Source organism: Phyllostomus hastatus, unplaced genomic scaffold (assembly GCF_019186645.2).
Source record: "Phyllostomus hastatus isolate PE091 unplaced genomic scaffold, TTU_PhHast_1.1 phas_contig_34, whole genome shotgun sequence".
Taxonomy (NCBI): domain Eukaryota; kingdom Metazoa; phylum Chordata; class Mammalia; order Chiroptera; family Phyllostomidae; genus Phyllostomus; species Phyllostomus hastatus.
The window spans coordinates 51,561,752-51,579,822 of NW_025333857.1; the positions used below are offsets into that span (position 1 = coordinate 51,561,752).

The 18,071-nt window shown below is 44.5% G+C and overlaps 1 protein-coding gene across 1 annotated transcript in view; it reads left to right on the forward strand.

The window, feature by feature from the left end:
• Positions 1–1,873: 1,873 nt before the first annotated feature.
• The window catches only part of PLPPR1 (phospholipid phosphatase related 1), a 237,688-nt gene continuing 221,490 nt past the window's right edge, over positions 1,874–18,071 (forward strand). Inside the window, exon 1 of the mRNA XM_045840446.1 lies at positions 1,874–2,127. The gene's annotated coding sequence lies outside the window, so the exon portion shown is untranslated. The remainder of the gene's footprint in view (positions 2,128–18,071) is intronic.

Consider the following 18,071-nt stretch of genomic DNA (forward strand, 5'->3'; position numbering starts at 1 on the left):
GAACACTATTCACTGTTCTGAGGGTAAAGTGGTAACAAGGCAGATCCATCTTGGATGCCTTCCAAGAACCGTGGTACCAAGAGGAAGGCCTGAGAAAAACAGGCAGGGAAGAGGGAGCCCCAAATATTGTTAGTGGTTCACTACAGAGACTTTGTTGCTTTTCAGGAGAACCTGATCTCCCTTACCTACCTGGTGCAGAGAGACTCAGACTCACTGTCCTTTAAGCAAAGAGATGCTGCAATTCTACCCCTTCAACAAGCCACTGATAGAAGGAACCAACCAGTCACTAACACTCAGGGCACTTTTACTTTTTAAGAACTGCCCCACCTCTTTTTTCTTCTTTCCTTCCTCTATGTCTTTTCTTCTAAACTTTGCTTTTGTTTGTGGCATTTAGATACGCTGTTTTCTCTCCTCTGGGTGTGCTCTTGGGTCTGATCTAATTGGCCTGCTGTTCTAGTGTCACTTGGCATTATTGGGAAGATGAATGGGACTGGGGTCAGAGTTCAGCAAGAAGGCATCTGCTCACTTGCACTGCATACAAGTGCTCAGAGGTGATCTTTAATGAAAGCTTGGAAAAGATTTGCATAGCGTAGGTTGTCTTCTATCCCTCCAAAGCTGGGTGGCCAAAAGGCAGTCCTTTCCTAGGGGAACCAAAAACGAATAAACCGGAGGTGGGCATATCTTCCCAAGGAGTTCCCTGCTGGGGATGTCTTCTGCAGGACAGGAAATGGGAAAGACAGGGTGATTAAACTGGGAGAAGGCTGGACATGGAAGCTCTTGAATGGGTCTTAACCACTGGCCTGTTTTGCTCGTAGAACAATCTCACCAAAGAAGAGTTTCCACTCCACGCCACTCACAAAGCCTCTCACCCGGTGTCTCGGTTGGCCTCAGGTTACTGCGCCATCGCCACAGCGGGCTCAGGTTCTCTCACTGGGCTCTCTTCACGTTGACGGTTCTTCCACTTTACCAAGTAGTCAGAATCCCCACTTAAGAAGAAATGCTTCTATAGCATTGGGGGCAAGGGCGACAATGGATCTATTGTTCTTTTGGCCTTCTTGAATAGGGCAAACGTCTGCCTCTCCCCATTCCGGCCTCCAAAGGAGGCTGAGTATGGAGCCCTCTGAGACTCACCTTCCTCCCACTCCTGCTTTGTTCTCTGGAAGAGGATTTTTGTATCGCCCTCCCGGCCCTCGTCCCACCAAACCTGTCTGGGGACCCCAGTGGACAGTCGTCCTTTTCTGAGCTTCACAGAGTGGAAGTTGGGAGGGGAAGAATGAAGCACAGATCAGATAACTCATTTTAGTTCATGCGAAACCTGCTGCCTGTGGTTCCTCCTGGACCTCCGGGTAGAGGCACCGGAGTCCTCTGCAACGCAGAGGCAGGAGAGCGGTGCATGGAAACCCCGGAGCCAGCACTAAAAATACACGGAGAGGAGAGCCCCGCGTTGCCAAGACTCGCGGCTGAAGCGGTCCCCTAAGATGGATCGGGGAACCCGCTGCCGGCTGCCGGCTGCCGGCGCCGCAGGTGCTGGGGAATCCCCGCGCCGGGCGCACCTTTGCTGTCGGGTTTCCCAGTTGCCTTCCGGGAAGCCGGTGGAGTCCCTGAGGCTCGGGTGGGCGCAGTCAGGCTCGCCTGGACCCGCAGCTCTCGCTCCTCCCTCTGCCTGAGCTCCAGAGTGAGCACTTAGTGTCCCTCTCTGAGCATGCGCAGCCCGGCGTCCTCCCCGCCTCTCCCGCCCCCTGGCCGCCCCCTACGCCCCCTCCCCGCCAGCCTTTTGCTCCTTCCTTTCATTAAACAAACACATCTTGAAACCTGGACCCTGTGTAAGCGGCAGCACCGGGAGGAAGCAGAGGCAGAGGCAGAGTACGGGATGGGCGCCGAGGGGGATCTGTGATCCCGCGCACCCCCACCCCACGGGCGCGCGCGCACACACACACACATACATACACATTCGCACTAACACACACTCGTCCACGCCCGCGCCGCACGCTAGCCGGCTCGCTCTCCCACGCAGGCGGAATGCAGCAGAGCCCCACGAGCGTGTCTCCGGCCGCTGCCTGAATGCACCTAGCTCCCGGGAGCCGGACGGCCCAGTAGGGCGCACCGGAGGACGCTCCGCCACCAGAGGTGAGTAGGGCTCCCGCAGCCGCGGGCTGTTCCGGGACTCCGGGCAGGGTCAGGTTCCCAGCCGGACGTGGTGGTGCAGGTGGCCCAAACCCGGCTTGCGGTTTCAACGTGCCGATGAACGCGGCGCTGGGGCTGTGCAAGGCGAGAGGGAGGTCCCAGGGAGGGTCGCCTCCTGCGAGGTGTCAGATTGACCCAGCTGAAAGCTATACCGTCCCTGCTCGTAAACTTTCCTCCCTTGTCATTTGGGAAACGTGGAGACAAAGGGGGCGTGGAGGCTCCCTCTGTCCCGTTCCACCCTCCTGGCTGGATTCCGGGCTGCGACGGGAGCCGCTGTGCGGGGGCGCCCTGCAGGTAGCAGATGCCAAGTCCTCCCCGCCCGGGCGGGGGTTGGGGTTCTCACTCCGAGCTGTAAGTGTGGCCGTTGAATTTCCCTCAGGCGGGGGCACCTGTCATCCTTCCCTTCTCCCAACCTCGCACTCTAGGCGCATCGTAGTGGAGGGCGGAGGGGTGGTGGAGGGGAGTTGTCACCTGGAGAATTGGAGGGGCAGCCTTTGGCTTTCTTATTCAGCGCCTGTGCCAGAGGCGCCGGGGTGAGGCTCGGGTCAGTGCGGGGATGAATGATGAGTTACTGAAAGGCTTGCCATAATCACCTCCTAGAAACGCTGGGCGCCAGGATCTCTCCTCCCCCGGGAAGGTGCTGTCTTCACGCACACCAAGGCGGCAGCACTGGGAGCTGGGCTGGGGCTGCTGTGGCAGCGGCTGCAGCCAGGGGAAGCTGGGCTTTATTTTTGCCCTGGGGTTTTATGACACACACGTGGAAAATGTGGAGGATTCTGGGTTATTTTTCTTTGTGGGGATATCGTTTTGCCTTTTAGCCACTTTCGTGGGACAGATTCTCGGCAGCCCGATACCTAGCTGGTGGACAGGCACCGTTTCTTTGGTCCCAGGGAAGAGGTCCCGAGAAAAGGATTCCCTAAAATGCCAGCCCCATTGGGTCGGATGCTCTGAGTGCGCCTGGGAATTGCCTCAAATCTAATGGCTCTTAGAAACAGCAGAGACTGTGTCAGCGTGATAGGGGTCCAGAACTGGGACAAAGGCGAGTAGAGAGGGACAGATGATGGCCATTTAGGAGAGGAGTGACTAGAGGCCAATTAAGGCGGGAAAAGGTCGAGTGTGAGACAAGGTACTCAGCAGTCTTAAGGGAATTCATATATCACTTCTACTTCTGCTGTGGTAGGTGGCTTTTATTCATCAGTGGGACTCTAATTTGGAGATCTCTGGAATGTCACATCTGGCCTATAAAAGACTCGATTATTCCTGGGCTAACCTTTAGCACAATTACAAATCCATTCTCCAAGTCTAGAAAGCACAATGCGTGAGGGTTTTCATCTTGATGTTTTGTTTACACCTGGATGGTGGGGTGGCGGGTAAGGTGTATTTTTGACTCTTCTCTACCTCAGGAGCTTTGGGTTTGTAAAAGTGCGTGGGGCATCCTGAAGCCAAGCAGAAGAAAGCACTAGAAGCTGAGATCCAGTACTTGTGGCTGTGGGTTGTCAGACGGTGTTTATTCTCTTCACTTGAAGATGACAGGTGGAGGTCCTCTCTCTGCCGCTCCGGGGACCTTTTCTAATTTTTGTTTCTAACATTGTGTAACTTTTTTGAAGTGGGAGAAAACATGCTATACATGAGGTTGATTGAGGAAGTTCACCTATGAAAGAGACCTTTGACTCATAAGTCAACATAGTGAAAGGTGAAGTTTTTGGGAAAGGAAAAAATGAAGAAAATGAGGACAGTGACAAATGTTACTGAAACAGCTTTGCTTTTATGATATTTTGAAAACATTATGGTATATTAAAAGTAAGATAGAAACCTGAAAGTTGTTTTTCTCTTATAAAGAAGCAAAGTAAAGACCTTTTCAGAAATATTTTCAAGTTGAAATTGGCATAGAAGGGGTTTACATATAATTGTCAGGATATGCCCTTTTTACTTCATGGTGATCATTCTCATCGTTTTCTTTGCCAACTTGGCAAGAAAAAATTAAGATTATTTTTTGCTTTTTACTAGTGCTGTATTTTCTCTCTTTATGATTTACTTCCTTTTCCTACATCTGCAAGTTCAATTCATTTGATTATATTAAGATTGTACTTAGAAGTATTCATTGTAAATTCACCTATCCCATATTTAGCATTGGAGGTAATATAAAAATGTATAACAGTGTTCTTATCCTCGAAGGGTTTGTGATCTAGTTGTAAACACAAGGTGGACACATAAGACATAATTCAAGAGTAAGATAGCTCTGCATTTTACCATAACCTCTTAACGTGTATGCTATTTTCTCCATCCTTGCTCCTGGATTTTCTCACTTGTAGACAGCATACCTCAGCACCTATTATGTAGTGGAGGCTGGAGAGGAAAAAAAAAACAAAGGAAGTAAAATGTAGCTCCAGTTTTCAAGGAGGAGGAAACATAATATAGTATTTAGCTAACTGGGATGCAATCTGATTAATTGCCATAATTGTAGGGCAAATCAAGTGCCAATAGTACAGACACGTAAGTGAATTTTTTTTCTTCCCCTTGGGGATTTGAGCAGGTGATCTTTGAGATATTTTAAAAAATGAATAGTCCTCTACCAGGTAGGGAAGGATAGAAAGGACATCCCAGGCAGAGGAAATCTGTGAGAGAGTGTGAGATGAATTAGAGTAACTATAAGCCATTCTGTGTAGCTAGAGCACATGGCGCTGGAGTGTGGATACAGAGATACAGCAACTGGGTGACACTAATTAACAACTAGTGTCATGGAGTAAATGTTTGGATACAGATATGCCTAGGATGCCGTGGAAGCACTTAGGGAGGGCATCCACCTACAGGAGGGAAAGAAGATCAAGAAGGTTTCTTAGGGAGCTTGAGGAGGCTGACTGTTGAAGGACAAGGAGTAGAGAAGTGTTTTCCAGGCAGAAAAAATTACTCAAGAGTTGGAAGTAGTTCTGTGTGACTGCCGTGAGAGATCTGGAGTTTTAGTTCCATGGCGTAGCAAACCGTCAGGCCAGGGAAATAGACAGAGATCAAATATGAATGGAAATGTCCCAAGCAAAAGAGCTTCAGTTTTATCCAGAAGACTAGGAGAGAGTTTGGAGGTTGGGAAGGTTTGAGATGATCAGATATGCATTGGAGAAGGAAGGGCCATGACCACTGTGTGGAGAATGGATTGCAGGTGGTGAGGCTGGGGGGCAAGGAGCTTACTGTGGAAATCCAGGCATGAAATGATAAGGATGGAGGCAGTGGGGGTGGAGCAGAGGACCTGTGACTGGGAGACAAGTGAGCAAAGAGAACCCTGCTGACCTAAGAAGGGTCCCCCCCCCCAACCCGTGCTCCCACACTACCCTCCACTTCCTCAGCATTCACTTGTATGGCACACTCCCCTGTATTTTGGGGCAACGGTGTTCACAGCTGTACCTCCAGCATTCATCACAGGCTTGGTACAGAGTAGGGAATCAATAAATATTTGTTAAACGAATGAGTAAATCAATGAATGAGGAGCTTCAGTCATGAAGTGATGCTTCCTGCATAAGAATAGTGGGCTTCCATTTTTCCGAGGCGATCAAGCTTTGGGAGGTCAGTGACAAAATGATCCGGGGAGACTACCTCTATAAGGAATTGTCCTATGATGTGCCAATAAAAAAGCGGCATCATGACATGACATTTTTTATATTAAAAAACTATATTGTCAGTCCCTCTTGGAAGCAACAGCACTTAGCACAATTCCTGATTCCTAGTCCCCTGACTTATATATGGATTTTCTCATGTCAGGTGCTTTGCTCAAGCTTTTCAGGTCATCTTGGGTCAGGGAGTTTGTAAGAAACAGGGTCTCATTTGAGGAGCTCACAGCATCTTGGCATCCGAGGATGAGACTCTGCACCACCCAGGTTCCAGTCATGACCATGCAGCCCTAGGAATTGGGTCCCTTACTGAGCCAAACCCAAGTATATTGAGTTACAATCTTAAAATCCCAATAAGAAATGTCAGAATGGGCAAAAACATGAGCATTTGTTTTCAGGTTGATTACAGGGGCTGAAAGAGAAGGAGTTATCAAAGATAGCGCTTTGGGTTTGACCTTTGGCAGCTGGATGAATGGCAGAGGGATAGGGGAGGGGTGTGAACTCAGAAAAGTGGATGTCTCAGTGCTGTTTTGTGGAAATGAATTTCGGGGTGAGCTTGGAAGATCCTGGAAAGCACATAGCACAGATCAAAGTGTGTAGTGATTTCACAGTAAATGCCAACTGTTGTTTTTATTAAGGGAGAGGCTGGAGAGAGCAGGGGACCATAAAGCCAAAGAGTATGTCTCAGCATTTAGCAAAATTTAGGAAGTAAGGAGAGAGACAAGTACCATAGGCTACTCAGAAAAGATGGGAAAAAACTGGCATGAATAAAAGCCTAAGGGACTCATGGGACGTGGTGATCAGACTTCACTGAAACCATCAGACCTGTGTGTCAGGCCTCAGGTGACTGCCCACACATGGAATCTCATTTAAACCCCACACCACCTGAGGCTCCCTTCTCCATTTGACAGCTGACGTGCCTGAGACAGAGATTCCAAGAGTTTGTCCAAAGTTACCAAGCCAGTAAGTGGCACAATTGGGTCTCAAAGTCCATTTTAATAATCCCATAAACTGTCCTTCTCATCAGAGGTGTAAGTTACCAGGATGATTTTAAGTGCTGAGAGGTTGAAAAAGACAAAGTACAGAACTAAAAAAAAAAAAGCAATGACAAGGAGTTCACTGGTGACCATTTACAGGACAATGTCAGTACAGCAGCATGCTCAGGACACCGTGTCAGGGAGTTCAGTGGGGAATGGGAAGTGAGGAAACCCAGGCGAGGTGTACACATCAGTCATTTATGATGCCTGGTGGGGGAAAGAATTATGCGGCCAAAGGGGGAGGGTTCAGTGAGCTTCAAATGCAGTGTTTATCAAGGGGGAACAGATGGAAGGAGCTGGTGTCTAAGCAGAACAAAAGGTGTGGGAAATGAGAGAAGAGATGGGGGAAGGGCACCTCCTTCCATGAGCATGGAAAGGTGGATTTGAAGACAGATGTGGGACATGCCGTTCTCCCCCATAACTAAATTACGGAAGGGCTTACTGACTCCCAGAGAATTCAGATCCTTGAGCATTCTGGAAACTTCAGTAGTCTCTGAGTGCTGTACTTTAAGGGTGTCCCTTGGGTGTGCAGGACGATGAGTCTTGTTTATGTAGCACAGTGACTGCGAACACAGACTCTGAAGTAAGGCTGTGTGTGAATTTTGGCTGTGCCACTCATCAGCTGCGTGACTTTGGGCATGTGATTTACTTCTCTGCGCTTCAGATTACTCCAGTTCTTTGGATGGAGATAACCATCTTAACCCATCCCCTACAGTTCTGAGGATTTGATGAGTTCATGTTTGCAGAGCTTGGCATAGAGAGAATAACTGCTCAGTAAATAGTAGTATTATATGTGACAGCCTGCTCAGGATTCTAGAGATTGTGTGTTTCCGCATGGTTTAAAGATATTTTAGTTGGTTGTAAATTGCTGGCTGTAATCCTATCTTCCCAAGTGCAGGGATTAAATCAGCAGACATAAATATGGCAAGGGCTGGCCAGCTCCGCCATCATAAGTCTAGGTGGAGGAGATGCATGTGGCCTGTGGCTGCCCAGAACAACAACAGAAAGTTTGCTTGCTTTTAGGCTGGTCCTCACATTCCGCAGGCTCACGGGCATCACACAACAGCTACTTAGCTATTTAGCAAATTGTTTTCAGGGAAGTGACGGCATGTATTAATTACAGTGCCTCTTTGGTGCTGAGGGATGTAGACTCTAAATATCTCAGATGTGAGGTTCACGACATTCTTTGGGAATTAAAAGCCTCCCTTCTTCATGGAAATGTTTGTGGGTGTTCAAAAATAGAATGCCAGTGGATCTGGAAGCCCCATCAGCTAAGGAGGTGGCAACAGGGCAGTGACTGAAACCCGGGTCTGACCAGTACTCTTTGCATCACACTCTGCCAAATATATATTTTTTTTACTGTTCTGCAATCAGAGGCTGATTCTTCTTGTTTGTTTCACTGATCCTATTTATGTTTCAGCTATACTAAACTTATTATATCAATCGTTTCCCAACTGAGATTTTTGTGTTTTACTTTCAGGTCTTTGACCAAGCTGTTCTCTCTTCCTGGAATCCCATCCTTGTTTTCCCCTGCCCAACTCCGTTAGTCCTTTAGGTCAGAATCACTTCCTATGGAAAATTGCCCTGACCTTTTGGCATTACGGTTGGCTTCCTTTTTGTGTGTGTGTTTCTGTAGTCCTCAACTTTGTATTTTTAGCACCTAATATAGTCCTTTTCGCATCATAATTGTTCACCAAACATTTTGGATTGAATGACTGACTGAGTGAATGAATCTTTTGAGTCATTGCTGATGCCCCCATAATGCAGCTTCGTGTTGTAGAAAATCATAGAGTTTTCCAGTGCCAAGTGTCACTGGAAAACTCTATAATCAGACTACCAAGAGAAACCAGACGAGGAGACTGAGCCCCAGAGAGGCTCGGTGGCTTGCCTGAGGCCATGTAGCTAAACCGTGTGAGAACGGGAACCGAAACCCCAGTTCCTGACTTCAGGGTCCATCCAGGGCCAGGATCAGGGTGAGCGGAGGGAGGCAGAGTTGGTTCCTATCTTTATTTAAAATGTTGAGGATTTGTTCATCATGGATTTTTTGTGCATTAATTTTAATTTTTTTAAATATTGCACCAAAGATCTCCATTACTGAGTTTTGGGCACCCCTCTCAGTTTTGCGCCGGAAGCAGGTGCCTCACTCTCTTCGCACAAGCCCCAGCTCTGCACTTCCCACGAAGGAGGAGGGAGGGTACTCCCTAGGCCTCCAACGCTGGTGTGAGAATGCAGTGACACTGTGTGTCACGGGCCCTAACTGGCACTAGCGAAGGAAACACCATGCGACATGGTGGTGTGAGCTGTTGATAAACGTTTCATGGCCCGGCTGACCTGCTGGTTAGTAAACATTACGTTCACAGTATAATACAAGCAAGGACAAAAGGAAAAAGGTTAAGTTGAATAAAAGCTCTATCTATTTCCTGTCTATTTATATATTTCAGAGCTAAAGGACAACATAGAGATTGTCTTCATTTATAAATTTCTGTATGTTGTTTATATGTATTATATTTTTTAACATTCCAAGATGGAAAAAGGAAGAAATTATTTTACCAGCAACTTGGCTGTTCTTGGTTTATGGCACTATGGGCCTATTTTGAAGATTCGAGGTTAGAAGATTAAAAAGAAAACAAAATAAAACTTTGTCTTTCTGTCCAAAAACAAAATAGGGAAGGAAGGAAAAGAATCATTAATCGAAAGGAGAAAAAGAGATAAATGGAAGAAATTTTGAGGGGAACATCTATCTGCTAATTAACATCCAAGGTACAACTGTCAAGTATAAAAGGGGTTTTACATACATGATTTCCTTAATTTCTACAGCTTGCTGGAATAGGTACTAATGTCACCATTTGACAGCAGAGCAAACCAAGTCTCGGAAAGGTGAGTTAGCTTACCCAGGCTCTCAAAGCTAGAGCTTGATTCAAACCTAGGTCTGTGGTTAAAGCCTTCACTCATCCCACTTATCTTTCTGAGTCTCGGAGGATTGGGGTGACAGATCACCCTATTACCTTCTGCTGTCACCAAACCCTTAGGTGCAGGACTTCGGGGGAGTGTGTGGGGTGGATGGATGGGAAATCAGCAGTCAGCTCCTCTTCTGCTATTATTTTCTCTTCCTACACTACATTTATCTTTTCCCATTCATCAATAACAACAAGGAGCAGAGAGGCATATACATAGGAAATAAATACCCCTCTTTGTGTGAATGTCATACATTTTTATGCGACACAAACACACATATTTTACATCGCCTCCATTATGTGAGAAGGGGCTTTCTCTGTAGGCATTAGGGCATCGAGTGTGCTAGCAGCGCTCCCCGACCCAGACGGAAGGAGAGGCGATGGTAATTACTGGAGCAGATCTGTCACAATGAGGGGTAATGGGTTTGTGTGGCTGACAGTCAAGGGTTTCTGGGGTGCTCTTTTTATTGATGTTTCTGATGAATAACATGGAGCTGTGACCCCCTGACCCAAACATTTTAAATTCAATGCCATGGCTGATCAAGTGAAAGCAGATATAATTAACCAGAAATAAAATCTAGTTGAGAGTATTGCTTTGCCATTCATTTTTCCCCATTTCCAGCCTTTGCTAGCTAGCGCTTCCTGGCAAACCCCCACGCTCAAATGCTCTAATAATCAGCCTGCAGCCTTCTCTCCTGAGGGTCACAGGAACTGAAAAAAAAAAGAAAGAAAAGTAAGACCTTTTCATTCACACTTGTATAAACTGGAAAAAAACATTAGCTGTGTGTGTGTGTGTGTGAGAGAGAGAGAGAGAGAAAGACAGTATAAAAGCAAAGCAGTATCTCCAGGTTTGAGAAAATCTTTTGGGTTGTTTTTCCATGGGCTGCCATATAACATGTGGCACAAACAATTCCTGGCCAGGCTAGTTGGGAACAATCAGAGTATTTTAGCAATCACAAAATCAATTAAATTTCTTATGTAGGTGCTACAATGCTGTACAAAATGCAGATGTAATGAAGCCCATGGTGTCGAAGTAAAAATCAGCTGAATTTCTACTGTAACTTCTTACCCAGAAAACCCCTGCCAATTGTTTGGTGTATGTTCTTTCAACATTTTGGGTCCATTAACATTTACATATCTTATTTTTTTATGTTTTGAAAAATGTTTATTAAAAATGTCATTTTTAAAAATTTAATCTTTATTGTATTTATTCTATTACCATTAGTCCCCTTATACCCCCTCCCCCCAGCAATCACCACACTGTTGTCCATGTCCACGAGTCCTTTTTCCTTTTTGCTCAGTCCCTCCACCCTCTCACCTCCCCCTGCAACTAGCTGTCATCCTGCTCTCCATCTATGAGTGTCCCCATTTTCCTTGTTAATATACTTTCTTTTTTAAGTTGGGAATGTGCTTTACATATTACTTTATCTTGTACTTTTAGTTACAATTTCAAATGAAAGCAATTTCTTTAGATTAGTAAGCATTTGGTAAATATTGCTATTGTATGAGAAGAATGAATGCTACTTTTCATCCTAAAATAGATCTCAGCTGACATACCCGAGGGTCCTCTGGCCATCTGTCCTTGTGTCTATTTTGTAGATACCATCAATGAACAAATATTTTCTGAGCTCCTCCTAGGAGCCACCTACTACACCATATGCTTTTCAGGAGGTCACATCCTAGCAAGAGATAAAGTAATGGGAGGATTTAATTTGAACCTAATGAATGGCAACAGCTGTAAATTCTCCTTGACTTGCAGAATTGCTGGAAGGGATAATCTATTCCAATTGTCTTCTTTTTCCAGATGAGAATTGAGGTCCATCCAGGTTAAGCGACTTGTCCAGGGTCCCATAGCTGATGATTGGAGGGGCTGAGATGACAGGCTGGTTTTCAGCCTGTTATTAAGCCAGTGTTGAGTCCATTATACCAGCTTGCAAAACAACCCTCACATCTGAGAGAGGGAAGGAACTAGGGAATTCACTTCCCAACACTAGTATGAGCAAAGAATCCCTAGCAAATTTAAAGTCATGCTTTATGTAAATATTGTCACCCGCAAGATGCTGCAGAGATCACCCCCGTATTCTCATACCCCTCCCCACCCATCGAACTCCACCCAACTCCATCTTCTCCTCCTCCCTGGCTAAATAGCCTCCCGTTTCAGCAACACTCTGAAGGTAGGCTACAATCTGACCCTAAAGCTGAGATGAGAGGATGTCTGCATTACCTAGACAGGGTGTTCTATAAACCTATTAATAAAGATTTACTTTTCAGTTCTGCTTCTTTCCGTCTTGAACCTGAAGAAATGAGTTCCAAATAAATGCATTTTCCCCTGCCAGCTTTAATCAAGGCATGAACTCTTCCTTATATTAACTGAGGACTTTTCTCTGTGATGGGAGCATAAGTAAAACTCTAATTCTGAAATACTCTAATTGTCTTTTCCTGCTGTGGAGGTAGGGCGGTGTGGTGGATTAACAGCTTGGACTGTGGAGTCAGGTGGAGCTGGGTTCCAGTCCCAGGTCTGCCATTCAGTGGCATTGTGATGTCAGGCCAATCGCTTGGTCTTTCCAAGTCTGAGATCTCTCACCTGTGAGCGGGAGGTCATAAAAGCAACCCTCCCCTCAACAGAAATTTTGTAATGAATAAATAAATTACTTGCCTTAACACAGAGTTGAGAACATACGAACTAAGGAAACTGTAGCAACTGTTATTCATTATTTATTATCTACACGTGACATATAGCTGATATAGCTCTCAGAACCACTTAGATGTCAAGTTTTAAAATGCTGGGTTGGAGAAAAAATAAAGATTCATGTTAATCAAAATAAAATAAAATAAAATAAAATAAAATAAAATAAAATAAAATAAAATACTAGGTTGTTACCCTTTCTTCCATAACACTTTAATTTCCTTTTTTTTTTTTGCTGTTTTTTGAAATTAAGACTTAAACTAAGAAGCTGAAAATATGACTCATTATCCTGGTAACCCCCCCAAATTTGTCAGGTTTTGTCAAAATATCACTTTCAGTTGCTGCTGACTTACAAACCTCAGAATTCAGAAGCACAGCAAGATGTGGGGAAATGGAGGGGTTTCATTATACATCAAAGCTGTGCATTAATCATGCAGGGGTGTCCGTCCTTTTGGCATCTCTGGGCCAGACTGGGAGGAGAAGAGTTGTCTTGGGCCACACGTTGAATACATTGTGACACGTAATCACAAAAACATCTGACAGTGTTTTAAATAAATTTATGATTTTGTGTTGGTCCGCACATGGCCCGTGGGCTGTGGGTTGGACCCCTAAAGAATGAATCTCAGCCCTCTTTCTCTGCTTTACTGTATATTAATGGAAATGCTTTGGAACTGATGAAAATGTATGCCTTTCTCAAACCTTAAGACAATGTTACTCATCACTATTCGTTAAATACGTGCTCCTTAAGTCTCATTTTCCTTGGTTGTACTGGTGGGTTCCCTGGATTCCATATGCTTGCATGCAATCCTCTTCCTCTTGTCCTTTCAGAAACATGTACAAGCCACCCAAAGGATACTTTCTGTCAAGGAATTTCTCTGGCCTTCCACACATTTCCTCCAGTAGGAAAGAGAAATATCTACCCACCAAGGGTTTTCCTCATTTTTTCCTCCCAGGTTCTAGACCCCAGCCTACCCCTGGCCTAAAAATAATAGTAAGTTACTTTTACAGTAGATTCAGCTTTCAAGTACATCTGCTTGTGAACATCTAAGAACTACAGGAAGAAACTTGAGCACCCTTCTTTTTCCTCAAACATAATTCTGAATTATTTCTCGATTTGGTTTTAAAAATTGACTGTCACTTAACCCATTCTACTCTGACCAAGAGGAAGTTTTATCAAATTATAACTATCTGGGCAAATGATAATTACCTGGGTGATATTTTATAAGTGAAGGTGATTTCAATATTGTTAAAATGTGAATAAATAGAATAATTGTTCCATTATTATAGGAGATGAAACAGAAACTTCCCCTTAACAATTGTTCTGTATGGGCTTTGCCCAGGAGACTTCCTCTGACATCTTTCCAGTCTTCTACCCTCTTTCTCCTGAGTCTCTGTCCCTGGCACTATTGGTGTCTACACTCTTGCTGACTTTAGACAGCCCTTGCTGCTACTAATGCATGACTCCCAGCCCCCCCCGAGGTAACTCTGCAGCCCACATCCACCCCGGGCCCTTGAAAGAGACATAAAGATCATTTGGAAGTGGTGGAATGTAGTGGAATGTGTGAGATTTTATGAAAAGATCTGAGTTTGAACCCTGACTATGTATATCACTTACTCACTGTGTGTCCTGAGAGTTTTAACCTCTCTAGAATTGATTGCTTCATTTGTAGAATGTGGACCAGAGTAGCTCATAAAGAATCATTCTGAGATAATGTATGAGAGGGTAAACTCTAAAATTCTGCACAAGTGCTCCTTTATTAATGCATTATTTCTAATTCAGCACCACCGTTTTATAGAAAATGAAAGGAAATGAAGTAACTCTTCCAGGAATTTGAGGCCCAAATTTTTACTGTTCATTTGGCAATTGAAAACCAAAGCATGTAGTATAAATCAGATGGAAATGCACGTGCTGGCTGAAAATGTAAATCACCCTGGATCAGATGTGCTTCTTTCTGATGTGACTCGGAAGTGTTCTGTGGTCAGCAGAGTACATGCCTAGCATTCGTACAGAAATCACTTTACCTGGTTTGTCCAAAATCACTTACCTAAAGCTATTAAGTTTTATGGTTACTATGCTTCCTTTTTCATATGAAGTGTGTCTGAGATTTCCCAGAAGAGTTGAGTAGGTTCTCAGCCTTGATTTGAAAATTGTAGGTGGGTGGGGGAGGGGTGCTTGCAGCAAAGGAAAATGAAGAGGTCAAAGGGAGGAGGGGTCTGAGCGGATCCAGGCAGAACCTGCTATTTTACATGAACCTAAAACAGATGGAAGAGACCTGCCAGCTAGGGCTGTGCGGTTTGAAAGCATCAGACTCAACCACATAAGCGTCCCCGTGCCCTTTAACTCTGTAGGGCTGGGGAAACCAAAACAACTTTTGATGAAAATCACCAGGAGAATTCAAGTGGATGAATAGGCACCACCTGGAGAGGCTGACTGAGGCCTGAATGACGGGCAGCAGTTGAACTGGGCACATTCCTTTCCTTCGATTAGTAGACGTATTTGAGCGTGCAGCAAATATTTGTTGAGTAGGTAAGTAAATGGAAGATTAAGTGCATGAGTAAGTGAGCTCCGAGTCTCGAATGAATGGGATTATCCTGAGCTTCTGAGATTTGGGAGCTCGATGCCTAACAGAGCAACTTAATTGGGCAATGGGCAGGAGAGAGTGAGCCAAAAATGTGCTGGGTTAGAGATTTTGAATGATTGCTCTTAACAAATATATTTTAGCGAGACAGTGTCAGTTGAGAGGCTTGCCTCAAGGCTGTGTAGGCAGTAAGATGTTGTGCCACCTGATGCTTAAAGAGTTTGTGACATCCTTATACTTCCTCAGAGGTGTACTCAGTGTAGCATAATGAGATGAGTGTAGGCTCTGGAGTTCAACAGATAATTTTCAGTTCAGCTTTATTGGCTTTGATATGGGCAAGATATTTAGCCTTCCGGACCTTCAATTTCTCATCTAAAAGTGGGCCAATAACACCTACCTCATGTGATTATTGTTAGGAGTGCCTGAGCTGTCTCTACTCCTCCTTCTTAATAAGAGTCAGTTGCCTTCTCTCTTGCTTACTCTTGAACAAAATATTGACAACACCCTTCAGATAAGGACATGTCAAAAATGAACAAAGGACTGTAACTTCTTCCAACATTCAGAGATTCATATTCACTAAGCAACCCTGGTTTACTCCTACAACATCCAAATACATTCTTAAGCATGTTTGTGTTGAGAAGTGCACTAAACGGAGGGCCTGCCAAACACACACTTCACCTCACCAGTAGCTGCCTGTGGACTTGACCCAGAATAGCTTCTCCTTTGATTTGTTCCCAGTCCTTTCTCTGAGCTCCCTTTCTTTTCCATTTCTTTTCATCTATTCTCTTGACCATTTTAGACAGCCCTTTTTGCTGAGCCCTAGTGCCTGACGGCCGCCCCCTCCCTCCTTTGAAGACTATATACCTCCACCCAGGGGAACCGGAGAATCACCAAAACCTTGTTTTTCTCTTCCGTCATGTGCCCCAATTTGTCATCTCCCTCAGTCTCATCTGAGCTGATGGAACACCCTTTTTCTCCTACTTTTTTCTGAACCCTTAGTTCCTTTAGTTTATTCTTGCTGTTGCTATTCTCAACAAATATTATAATTAATTTATTTGTATGCATTTATCTTGGTTATGTGTCCCTTTAAGGATATAGTCTTTAAACTGGAGCTTATAGATAACTCCCTCCCCTTCCCCAGCAGCATCATTTATAGTTTTTGAGTCAGATTTTTACTCTGGAGTCTCTCCTCCCCCTGCATGTGTACGCCTAGTCCTTTCAAACATTTCTAGAGTTTTAGATGAAGGGATTCTGCTCCTTTCTTCTTTGCAGTCCTTGAAATATTCCTCCTTGGCTATCAGGAACTCTCAAGTTCCCATTTTAAGGATGGTTCCCTCACTCCACATAGCTGTTGATCAGAACAAGTTAGAGTAGGAGTCCGCCTGATGACTTCATCTGCTCTTTGAGAAATGGAATCACAACAGGAATGTTAAGTGTGCATGTGAGCACTGGGTAAAGCCAGTTGTCTTTTAGCTGGTGTGTCTCCCATCCTCGCTCTGCCTCGCCCCGGTGGCCATTCCGTGATTTGTATCAGGAGCACACAAGTCTTTTTTCTCTGTCAGCCCAGGCAGTGTCCATCATACGCTGACCATGGCATCACCTTCGTTTCTCTCTCCTTTCATTTTTTCACTCCCATTTTAGGTTGCAGCTGGCATGCATCCACTCTCAGGTCTAAACATGTGATTTCCTCATCATTGGATGCTCAGTATTTGTGCTTTAAAAAATACATGTTTAAATGAGTGCTGGTGAGGATGTGGAGAAAAGGGAACCCCCATGAAACTATTGGTGGGAATGCAGATTGGTGTAGCCACTTTGGAAAACAGTACAGAGCGTCCTCAAAAAATTAAAAATGGAGCTGTTGTATGACCCAGCATTTTCACTTCTGGGTATTTATCTGCAAAAACGTGAAACACTAATTCAAAAGAGTATGTGCACCCCTATGTTCATTGCAGTGTTATTTACAACAGCCAAGGTATGGAAACAACCCAAGTGCCCATGAGTAGGTGATAAAAAAGTGGTAGTACATATATATAGTAGAATATTACTTGGCCATAAAAAAGAATGAAATCTTACCATTTGTAACAGCGTGGATGGACCTAGAGGAAATTATGCTCAGAGAAATAAGTAAGAGAAAGACAAATACTATGTAATTTCTCTTATATGTGGAATCTAAAGAACACAATAAATACACAAAATAGACACAGACTCACAGATACAGAGAAAGATTGATGGTTGCCAGAGGGGAAGGGGGTTGGGGGGCTGGATGGAAAAGGTGAAGGGCTTAAGAAATACAGACTGGTGGTGACAAAACAGTCACGGGAATGTAAAGTACAGCATAGAGAATATAGTCAATAATGTTGAAATAACTATGGACAGTGCCAGGTGGGTACTGAAATATCAGGGGGCACTTTGTAAAGTATATGATTATTGAACTACTATACTGTAAGCCTGAAATGAATACAAGATCATACTGAGTGTAAAACAAATAAAATCAACTTAATTTCCTTTAAAAGTATATTTATAATGGTCATGCTCTCTAGATCCACCTGGGACTGCAGTTTGCCCTGAGTGCCTTCTATTCTTTGAGCAACCCTTCCATTTCTTTTTTTGCCCCTTTTGGTTGGCCACGTGTTTCTTTTTCAGAGGCTGCTAACTTTGGCTGATGTTAAGAACTGAACCTTTATTGTTGAGGGAGATGCTTTAGCTTAGATAAGTCTTGTGCTTTTCCTCAAATTGTACCATATTGGTACGTGGGCACCCAGCCTATTTTATAAAAGAGACTCAATTAATATTTGTACATGGACCGACTGAATGAATCTCCTGCTCCTTCATTCCATTTGCCATAGTCGGGAGCCGTTTGGCCCGAATTCATTCTTTCTTTCTCTGTGTCTTGAGAACTGTGTCAGGAGAAATGTGCCAGAGGAACAAGTCCATAAATAGATCATTACTCACAGGGAGAAATGCCAAATAGCCTTGTTCTATATCCAAGAAAACATCGGGGCTCCTGAAAAGCAAAATGAAAAATGACAACT